The sequence below is a fragment of the Trematomus bernacchii genome, unplaced genomic scaffold, assembly GCF_902827165.1.
Source record: "Trematomus bernacchii unplaced genomic scaffold, fTreBer1.1, whole genome shotgun sequence".
NCBI lineage: Eukaryota > Metazoa > Chordata > Actinopteri > Perciformes > Nototheniidae > Trematomus > Trematomus bernacchii.
In genome coordinates, this window is record NW_022987547.1 from 10701279 (window position 1) to 10712618 (window position 11340).

Below are 11340 nucleotides of genomic sequence, written 5' to 3' on the forward strand. Positions count from 1 at the left end.
AAAAGACTAAAATGAGCTGTGGGGGAAAACTTCTAAAATATTATTCTTGTTTACATAATGATCAGTTCATACAATCTGACACATTGTTATAGATGTATCTTCCCAAAATAACTTAAAACAACCCAATAATTGTATATCACAATGGGAGGGACAATTCTGCATAATGGCTACGTTTACTTTTGATACTGTATGTTCATATTGTATAGTCAATGCGGCTGTATTTTGTATTTATTTATATTTGTACTTGATCCAAGTACTTTTTCCTATAGATTGAACATTTCATGTCATAAAACATTCCCTGAAAAAAACAACATATTTTTCCCTTTCAGATAATAGACTACAGTTTTCCATAATTGCATCATGCAGGGATTTCACTGTAGGCCATGAGCCTTAAGTCAGGAGGATAATAATCAAGCAGCTCGGACTCATCACACAAACCTCATTTGGTCGTTTTCATCATCCTGGTTTTCCCCACTGGAGCCCAGTAAGTCTATTCATGGATAACAATTCAGAAATTGAACAGCCATAGTTTCCATGAATGCATTAACGTTTTTATATAAACTGCTAAATTAATCTCTGTTCAGACAATAAAATGCTGTTTGGTTGTATAATGGAAATGATGTTCATTCTCAAGATGCTCAGCCTTTATGAAGCTCCCACCTCTCACCATGTTAGTCATATTACTGCTGTGGGTATTAACATTAAACCTATGCATGTTCATACCAATAATAAGCCAGGAAGTGGAGCATCACATGTTAATTTATCATTAAAGAGAGCACTCTCTTTGTACGAGTATGTCACATGATTAATTAAGTACAAGGTTAAATACTTAATTAAAACTAAAACATGTTATGGAAATAATGCAATGGCGCCCTCTATTGATCAGTCACTAAAGTTAAGAATTCAATTTGAGATGTTTTCAGATGTTACACCATCAATAGAACATACAATAGTAGAGTACTTTCATTGGTCCGAAAATATACAGTTCATATCTAGCAGGTGGGACATATTTAGACAAATACTTGCAAATTAGATGAATTAAGAACTCGTGATAATATGAGAAAGAAGCAACAAACTCCCTACAAGCTGTACTCAGAGAGTTAGATATTAATATTGACAACTAGTAAGCTTTATAAGCAAGAGAAAATGCCTCACAGGGAGGGATATTACTGACATAATGACATATTAATTAAATGCAGAGATGAGGTTATAATTACATTGATTAATACATCAAACAGGCACCACCAGTAAAAAAAACATTTAAAATAATCTTTCAGAATCACAGATAAACAATGTTTTAATACTGCTTGCAATCAATATGACAGTGGTGCAATATAACAATACAACTAAACTCACTCCAGTCATCCACATACAATAATCCAAGTGAGAGTAGCGTAAAACTAAATGTGTTGTCTGTAGAATAAAACCTTGAGACAACTCAAAGAATTGCAAAAGATAAGAAAGAAAATTAAATCTGTCATCTGTAATCATATGGTCTCTTGAATAAAAGTTGTTTGATGAGGGAGGCATTTCTGATTTCTATATTAAAATATTAACCTAGGAAGGGTTCCATTAAAAAACTAGACTTGAAACTGATGTTGTAATCCACTCCACTGGAGAACATGTGTTCTCAAAAAACACAACATTTGTAAAGAACTAGGCCTAGTTTGACATTTCAGGAAAAAAAATGCATATTCGCTTCCTGTATATAAATTAAATACACTAGGGGGAACCTGGATTTGTGTGATGAGGCTGACATGTTCAGCACTCAACCTGAAATCCACTTTCAGGTGTTCTTTCATCATTAATAAAAAAGGACAACCATGAAATAAGTGTCTTGACACTCAGAAGTATAAACCTTTAAGAAGATTGTGAAGGTACTCGTTGCAATGTAACACTTACTTTAAAGAGTTTGGTATTTCTGTATGTTTTGTGGTCTACTCCAAATATTATATAACGTTACAAAAAGGCACACATGGCTTTCTTCTATAACTGTTCCTCAATAAAGAAAAAAGCGTTGTTTATAAATGCATTTACCAAAGTGAATATTGTATCTGTTCATAAGACAGTTCTGTGTACAGTGATAATATCACCATGAAGCACTGGTATTAGATGTAGTTACTCAAACATAATTAGTATTTGTCTGATGCATAATATCAATAAAGGAATACCTTTCATTGCAATACTGTTCTTCTGTTTAAAAACACAAGTTAATGAAATGCTTTACTTCAATATTCAAGGCTATCTGTTCCAATAACAGTTGGAGAAATCACAGGTCTGTTTTTCAAGAGCAATTAATGTATAGCGGTTTTATGTAATAATAAAAGCATCTCATTAAAAAAGGACCACCTCTGAAGTAGCCGAATTTACAATTACAAACACTGTGGGTCACAAAAGGCTGAATGCCAATTAGTTGCATTTATTGGCTATAAAAGACATCTAACAATCATCACTTTGATATGCAAGTTTTCAAAGCAACAAGACATGACAACTACCAGATCAGAAATAACTGAATTAGTGCTCACATTGCAGGTTCATTCATTTTAAGACACATAAGTCAAAAGGCCCACTTAACTCGAAATTGCTCAGTTTTAATGGGATTTTTGTGGAGTTGTAGTAGTATCGTCATTGTCATGGGTTAAATTATTGAGAAAGACTGGATGAATTGTAGAAATGCTAGACCTTGTTGAAATAAATCATATGACACAGAATTTGCAATACAAAATATGCAGAGGATTACAAAAATTAAATCTGTCTATCTGAACATGTTGCTCAGTAAATATGACAAATAATACCAATCTAAAACACAATATCCTTTTATGATAACACTTTTACACTTTGGCATCAGTTTTACTTCAATGAATGGATTATTTTTTCATTTAAACATTTTACATTTGAATATTATCACACATTTGAATGCAATGTATCACAATGGAGACTTAATGGAACTATGCTTCCTCTGTAGATCATTTCTCAGGTAAACACTCAAATGTTATTAAAATAAAACCCTGACTGTTGTTGATACCAACATATAATCAAGTCCACATCATATGAAGGGCCAATTACATTATGTATATTAATTAAAGATGGTATGTTCACTTGCTCCCCTTCAGTTTTAGCCACTATAGCACTTGGAGATGATTTGCCAGGACAATTTTGGTAGTTTTTGGATTAGCACCAATTCATTTTTTTATACGAAAATGTATTTAACAAGTATTTATTTATTTTACGTATGTAACGTCCGAGGTGTTAAGGCTTCAAGAATACTTCTGTGTAACAAAAACTCAGGAATTTAGTACTTTTTGGAGCGTCACAGATGCCTCCGTTTATTTATCGTCGAGTCACACCACACTCTTCCCCTCACCACTCCAGAGGCCTGTACTACGAAGCTGGATTTTCGCTTAGCCGGCTAACTTCAGGGAAATCTCGGGCTTTCCGGTCCTACGACGCTGGTTCTCTTTTTAGCAGGCTAGATTTCCATGGTAACTTATGCTGAGCGGCAAACCTGCTCCGGAGCAGGTTAGGTGGCAGGCTAAGAGATCAACTCAGTGAAAGCACCGCCTGCTGACCAATCAGAGCTCCGTGTGCGGAGTTTAAAGCGATCAATTCATATTACAGGATAGAGGAAATACAGAAAAACTGCCGTTGCAGGAAAGACGGCCGGCCAAAATCAACTGACTGTGTGAACGTGAAAATTAATAGAATATCCCCTCCCATCTTCAGAGCAATCTGACTATTATAATATTAGCGTTAAGAAAGCTTACTTAAATATCTGCCACGACATAAGTAACCGGATCAGAGTAACATTAAGTACAGTCCGCGGCACTGTGAGTGCAGACGTCGATGTGTCCCATTATCATTCATATCATATCACATCATAATGTATCATATATTTCCTTATTTGAGTCAGCTTCTTGAGCCGTATCTGGCCGTGCAACACTCACAGTGTCACATACTGTATGCAGAAGTATTATTTTAAGCAACACATTAAGTTGACGAAACACTCGAGTCAAATTCTCCTAATTAAAGTCAGATCCACTCGTGTCTTGGACGGGGCAGTGATTTCATAAACCTGTTAATGTACGCATTCAAACACTTTTTCTTTTACCAGCTGTATTCACCTTGCAGGTGCAGCTATGTGGCTTTTATCCTGGATAAAGTGTTTAAGTCATGGATGTTTAAAGTTTAACTTCTTCATATTTGACTAATATTAAAGTTCACTTTTCATTCAGGAAGTATGACGCTGCGCTGTCAGTACGCTTGTCCGTGTTTGAGATTGGTCGAATGCTCCAAATACCACCCCTTTCATGTGAACGCGCACCTAACTAGATAGGACACGGCTGGCTTGAGCGATCCACTTGATAACCAGCGTCGTAGTACAGTTTAGCCAGAGCGCGTATGTTTTGGATTGGGCCAACCGGCTAACTCAAACATATCCAGGTTAGGTTGAACCAGCTTCGTAGTACAGAGGCCTGTACTACGAAGCTGGATTTTCGCTTAGCCGGCTAAATTCAGGGAAATCTCGGGCTTTCCGGTCCTACGACGCTGGTTCTCTTTTTAGCAGGCTAGATTTCCATGGTAACTTATGCTGAGCGGCAAACCTGCTCCGGAGCAGGTTAGGTGGCAGGCTAAGAGATCAACTCAGTGAAAGCACCGCCTGCTGACCAATCAGAGCTCCGTGTGCGGAGTTTAAAGCGATCAATTCATATTACAGGATAGAGGAAATACAGAAAAACTGCCGTTGCAGGAAAGACGTCCGGCAAAAATCAACTGACTGTGTGAACGTGAAAATTAATAGAATATCCCCTCCCATCTTCAGAGCAATCTGACTATTATAATATTAGCGTTAAGAAAGCTTACTTAAATATCTGCCACGACATAAGTAACCGGATCAGAGTAACATTAAGTACAGTCCGCCACTGTGAGTGCAGACGTCGATGTGTCCCATTATCATTCATATCATATCACATCATAATGTATCATATATTTCCTTATTTGAGTCAGCTTCTTGAGCCGTATCTGGCTGTGCAACACTCACAGTGTCACATACTGTATGCAGAAGTATTATTTTAAGCAACACATTAAGTTGACGAAACACTCGAGTCAAATTCTCCTAATTAAAGTCAGATCCACTCGTGTCTTGGACGGGGCAGTGATTTCATAAACCTGTTAATGTACGCATTCAAACACTTTTTCTTTTACCAGCTGTATTCACCTTGCAGGTGCAGCTATGTGGCTTTTATCCTGGATAAAGTGTTTAAGTCATGGATGTTTAAACTTCTTCATATTTGACTAATATTAAAGTTCACTTTTCATTCAGGAAGTATGACGCTGCGCTGTCAGTACGCTTGTCCGTGTTTGAGATTGGTCGAATGCTCCAAATACCACCCCTTTCATGTGAACGCGCACCTAACTAGATAGGACACGGCTGGCTTGAGCGATCCACTTGATAACCAGCGTCGTAGTACAGCTTAGCGCCAGCGCGTATGTTTTGGCTTAGGCCAACCGGCTAACTCCAACATATCCAGGTTAGGTTGAACCAGCTTCGTAGTACAGGCCTCAGGCCTCAGGACAGACTGCGCATGCTCACAACACATGACCTCTCAACCCAATGCTTACATGCGTCCCCCCTTACTGAAAGAAATGTCCCCATTTCCACACACATGGTGAGAACACAACAAAACATAAAAAAAAAACAATACAACCACGAAAAAAAACCCAAAACATAACAAACTACACACCACCCGGTAGAATAATACATGCATAAAAACAATGACAAACAAAACACATCCACAGCCCAAATAAAACATCAAACTAGGTATGACATAACCTATTCCCCTGTCCTGCACACCCGAAACATGAAAAAAACAATTATGCAGCATAGAATACACAGGAGAAAATAATCACACAAGCACGTAAACACCAGTCATTCAGCCCATAACAAAGTCCATAAAGCGGACAGGAGGCCGCGCTAACCTCCCAGCCCGGGACACCGTCGGTGCGGCTTGTTCGAGCTCAGGGGAATCACCAGCCCCAGAACCCGGCCCAAGATCACAGCCACTTTCCCCATCGGAAAACCTCAAGCGTCCAGAGCTCTGTGGGGAGACTGCATCTTGCAACGGAAGAGGCTGAGAAAGGTGTAAGAGAGACCTTGATGGTCCCTCCAAGGGAAAGGCTACCGGCAGGTTGTATTGCTGTAGTCTGTCGTAATGGACAGTTTGGAGAGAGGCTTCATCCCCAAACGGGCTACTTAGTTGGTACGTGACCCCCACTTCATCACCCCTATCCATTCGCCTCTGCACCAGATAAGGCCCCTTCCAGTGGGGAGCCAGCTTACGGCGGCTCTCAGTGGGATCATTTAACCACACCAAATCCCCGACTTCATACGGGTCGTGCCTCATTCTGGCGTCATAGTACGACTTCTGTTTGCTGCTTGCAGCAAAATTGTTATCCCTTGTCTGATCAAACGCCGTGTCCAAGCGTCTGAGAAGGGAACCAGCAAAGTCTTCCCGGGGACCCTGCACCAGATCATCCCGCTTTGGAACCAGTAAAACATCCACAGGAGTCCTGGCCTCCCTGCCATGCGTGAGAAAATACGGCGTGAAGCCTGTGCTGGAATGTACACTGGTATTGTACGCAAATGCGACCTGTGACAGAAAAGAGTCCCACTCCCCCTCACATGATAGAAGAGATTTCGCCAACTGATCGATAAGTGTCCTATTAAACCTCTCTACCATGCCATCAGACTTCGGATTGTAAGGCGTGGTGTGCGTCTTCTTCACACCTAACACGCCGCACAAATGCCTCACAACATCTGATTCAAACTGTCTGCCCATATCAGTGTGCAGAGTTTCCATTACCCCATGCTCCAAGATGTAGTTCTGGAAGAGACACTCCGCGACCGTCGGGGCTTTTTGATCGGGGATGGCATACAGATTTACAGATTTTGTGAAATAGTCCTCAACAACCAACACATACCGGTTGCCTTTTGATGTGACCGGCAACTCCAGTATGTCAGCCGCCACACGCTGGAAAGGTCTAACTGCATGTGAAGTTCTCATGGGGGCATGGTGTTTAGGCACCGGGGACTTCCTTCTCTGACAGGCATAACATTGGTCACACCACGAACGAATGTCACTGTCATGGAGGGCCAATAGCACACACTTCTTGCGCGTGCCAAAACGCGATCATACGCCAGGTGAGCAGTCAGTGGAGCACCATGCAAGTGTCCCAGGACCTCTGGAACTAAGACAGCAGGAACAACAACCTGAGTAGACTACTCTGCCTCAGACAGCCAAACAACTCTACATAAAAGTCCCTCCACAAAAGTCAGCCGGGGAAACTCATGCCAAAGTCTCTTCACACCCCGACTAGCATCTTTTAACCTCCATCTAGGGGGCCGTTGGCCATGCTCCAGCCAGGCCAAAACTTGTCCGATGTCTGCATCCTTTTGCTGGAGCTCCCTAATACCGGAACCATCATGTGACAGAGTGAAGATTAGGGTCTGGTCCACTGAAGACCCTGAGTCAGGAGAAGGAGGGCCTGAAATCGGTCCTTGAGCTTGGGCCGTGGCAGGAGTCCCCACAGCACACACATCACTAGGACCACTGTCCCCAGCGCCAGGGAGAATTGTACTCAAGGGAGCGGATGTGGCATCGAGACTGCCTGAGTTCTCCAAAGCTTCAGGGGTGTCAGGCCTGCGTGAAAGGGCATCTGCATTTGTGTGTTTGGCCCCACTCTTGTGCACAATCACCTAGTCGTATGGGTCCAGCTCCAGAGCCCAACGGCTACGACGCCCCGTCCTGTCATTGTCAACCTGAAGTCGTCGCAGACCCAACAAAGGTTGATGATCTGTGATAATTGTGAAGGGGAGAAGACCCAAGTAATGCCTGAAATTACGCACTGCCCACACTATCGCCCACAGCTCCCTGTCGTAGGTGGACCAACGCCGTTCAGCTGCTGTGAGGGAGCGACTAGCGTAGGCCACCACTCTCTCCAGGCCATCCACTTCTTGTGACAGCACAGCCCCCACAGCAATCTGCGAAGCATCTGTACCCAGCACGAAACTCTTGGTGAAGTCCGGGTGACACATGATAGGTTCGGCACAAAGACCATCCCGCAAAAACTCAAATGCCCCCTGGCAATCCGCCGTCCACTGAAAAGGGACATCCTTTCCTGTCAGATGGTTGAGGGGGGCAGCACGCTGGGCAAAACTCCTCACAAACCTCCTATAATAAGAGCAGAGACCCAGAAAAGCACGCACCTCTGTAGCGGACCGTGGAACTGGCCAAGTCTTCACCTTATCTGTGTTACGGGGGTCAGGACGAAGCTCCCCGGCGGAGACGACGTGACCAAGGAATACCACATGATCACGGGCAAGATGGCACTTCCTGGCGTTCAATCTAAGCCCAGCTGCCCCAATCCGAATGAAGACCTCCTCCAAAGCAGACATGTGGGCCTCAAACGAACTACTGTAAATTAGTATATCGTCAAGATACACCATGCAGATGTGCCATCGGTGATTCCCACAGGGACGACCGCAGCAGGGGCCGCTCTCCTCAGCGCAGACCGCAGGATGGTTTTGGTGCCAGGGAATGGTCTCCACGTGAGCGGGGAACCCGAGACACCTCTGCGGACTTCTCACCGCGACGACCAGGCAGCGATGTCCCGCAAGGACCACACAGCCCTGGGGAACGTCAGCCAAGGCGTGGAGTGAGGTTTTTGTCTCCCTCTCGGCGGTCAACATCTCCATCCTCACACGGACGGCTGCAGGGAAACTTCCAGTGACTGGCGTCGAGACCCAGATGCCGGTTTCACCACTACAGGGTCAAATGGACTATTCTGCTGGGAAAGCGCCTGCTCGTGCATTGGACTCTTGTTCTGTGGGTGAGTCTAAGCCCACAGCCTATGTTAGAGGACTTGTTGAGGGTGTTGATGTTACTGTTTTGATTGACTCTGGGTCCAATGTTTCACTTATTTCTGAGGACTTCAGAATGTCCACGTCTGCCTTACGTAAACGTGTGCTAAATACCCAGTACACTTTTTCACGCACAGTAAATGGTCAATTGTTGGACACTCTGGGTACTGTGACTCTTCCCATACAGTTGGGGGGCAAACATTGGGAGCAGGCTGTACATGTAGTGCGAGGGGCAACACAAGCTATTCTGCTGGGGTTTGATTTCACGTTGCAGGCTCGAGCTGTTATGGATGTTGGTCGTGGTCTGCTTCACCTGGGGGATGTTGATATTCCTCTCATGCATGCCACAGATTTCATACCAGAATGTTGTTACATCTCTATGTCTGTTGATGCTATTATTCCCCCTTTCAGTGAAATGATTGTCCCAGTTAATGTGGATATTCCCCGTACTGCTGGTCTGCCCATTGACTCTTTCTTAGGCTACCTGGAGCCTGAGGTGCGTGATAACGTGGGACTTGTGATTGCACGTACAGTTGCACCTGTGAAGAATGGATGCACTGTGGCAAGGCTGCTCAACCCGACAGAGAAGGAGTTAAAGCTGCACACCGGTTCCCATTTAGGTGTGTTGCACCATGTTAAGGACTGTGATCTACTCACCCCCGCTGAGGTTTTCCCCTCTCAGCAGGGGGCTACCCCTCTGCCAGATGTGGCTGGCTTCCCGTTGTCTGCTGAACAGAGACTGCAGCTGCAGGCCTTGATGGGGAAACACCAAGGGGTGTTCGGCTCTGGGAAGGGCAGAACAGGAAACACCGGTCTGATCAAACACTGCATACAGACAGGTGATCATTCCCCGGTCAAGCGTCGGGCCTACCGTACTTCGCCAGAAAAACGGAAGGAGATAGGCAGACAGGTTCAGCGCCTGTTGGAGGATGACATAATTGAAGAGAGTTGTAGCCCGTGGTCCGCCCCAGTGGTCCTCGTCAGGAAAAAGAACAACACATGACCTCTCAACCCAATGCTTACACGTATATCAGAAATGACGCCATGTCTAATTAGTTACTTTACTTTACGATTTAACGTTTGAAGCCATGGTTATGGCTCTCTATCGTTAGCATGCTATCAATAACAACGCTAACTCTGATAGTACAAGTTAGCTGCTAGTGGTTAAAACATTATCAATGTCAAGGGACTTAAGCAAAAATTGAGCCTTATGTTACAATATACATACAGTCTTAAACAAAAATGTGGTGCCTTGGTGACATGTAAAGATAACAAAAAAGACCTAACTTACTTGAACCGCAGTGAACTCCACCATCTTTTCCCCGTAGCGCTACCTGTTCCCCGCTGTGTCGCACACTCGAATTTGTGGTTGTGCTGAGGCAGGGGCGGACTGGGACTACAAATCAGCCCGGGACTCGACCGGCCCACTTCGGTACTGCCGGCCCACCTCGGTACCGCAAGTAAATTGTCAACGGGGGGGGGGGGGTGTGCTAGTGAGTTATCCGAGCGGCCCACCTCGGTGCCGCAAGTAAACACCGCGAGGAAATTGTCGACGGGGGGGGGTGGGTGCTAGTGACTTATCCGACCGGCCCACGTCGTCCGACCGGCCCATCGGGATTCGTCCCGAACGTCCCGATGGCCAGTCCGCCCCTGTGCTGAGGCCTAATTGGCAAGTGCACTAAGCTCGTTCATTTTGGTTAAGATAAAAATATTTACATTATTGGCTTGACCTAAGCAAACAAATGTCAACGTTTAACCAAGCTCTTATCACAGGGGAAAAGGTTGAACCCAAACTTATTTATAGACCAATTTATTTAATATCTTTGGTGTATTTTTCCACACGTGGAAACATGGAAACCGGTTCAAAAACAGCCCAAGCTATCAAATCCCGCCCAATCAAATGGAGAGAAGCTGAAGATTGGCTCTATTTGACAGCTGACACTAAGAACCGCCTTCTTCAGATTGACAACCAATAATAAACGACAACCTGTGACCAGAATTAGCTAGAATTAGATATTCACTTTCACATGTTTACCATCTTTACCATGTTCTTATGTTTACATTTGCAAGTTAGCACTGAACATAAAGTGCAGCTAGGCTTATAGGATTGTATTTTTAATTTTTTGGCATGTGTATTGTTGAATTGCATCCCCTGTGGACCATGAATATCTGTAAACAATTTCAGATCAATCCACCCAAAAGTTATTAACCTATATTCATTTAAAAAGTAATTTATAGCAGCAATTAATATCTATGGATCTATACCCAAGAATGTGCAATTGATCTGGTAGATGAAATTAAGGAAAACCAGAAACTGCTGTTGGCACTAGGAAAAGAAAATGTCATGGTGGTGCTTAAGGAAATGTCAAGGCATGGAAGAAATGGGTGATGGCAGTACAAAACATAAGAAGCCAACACCATGG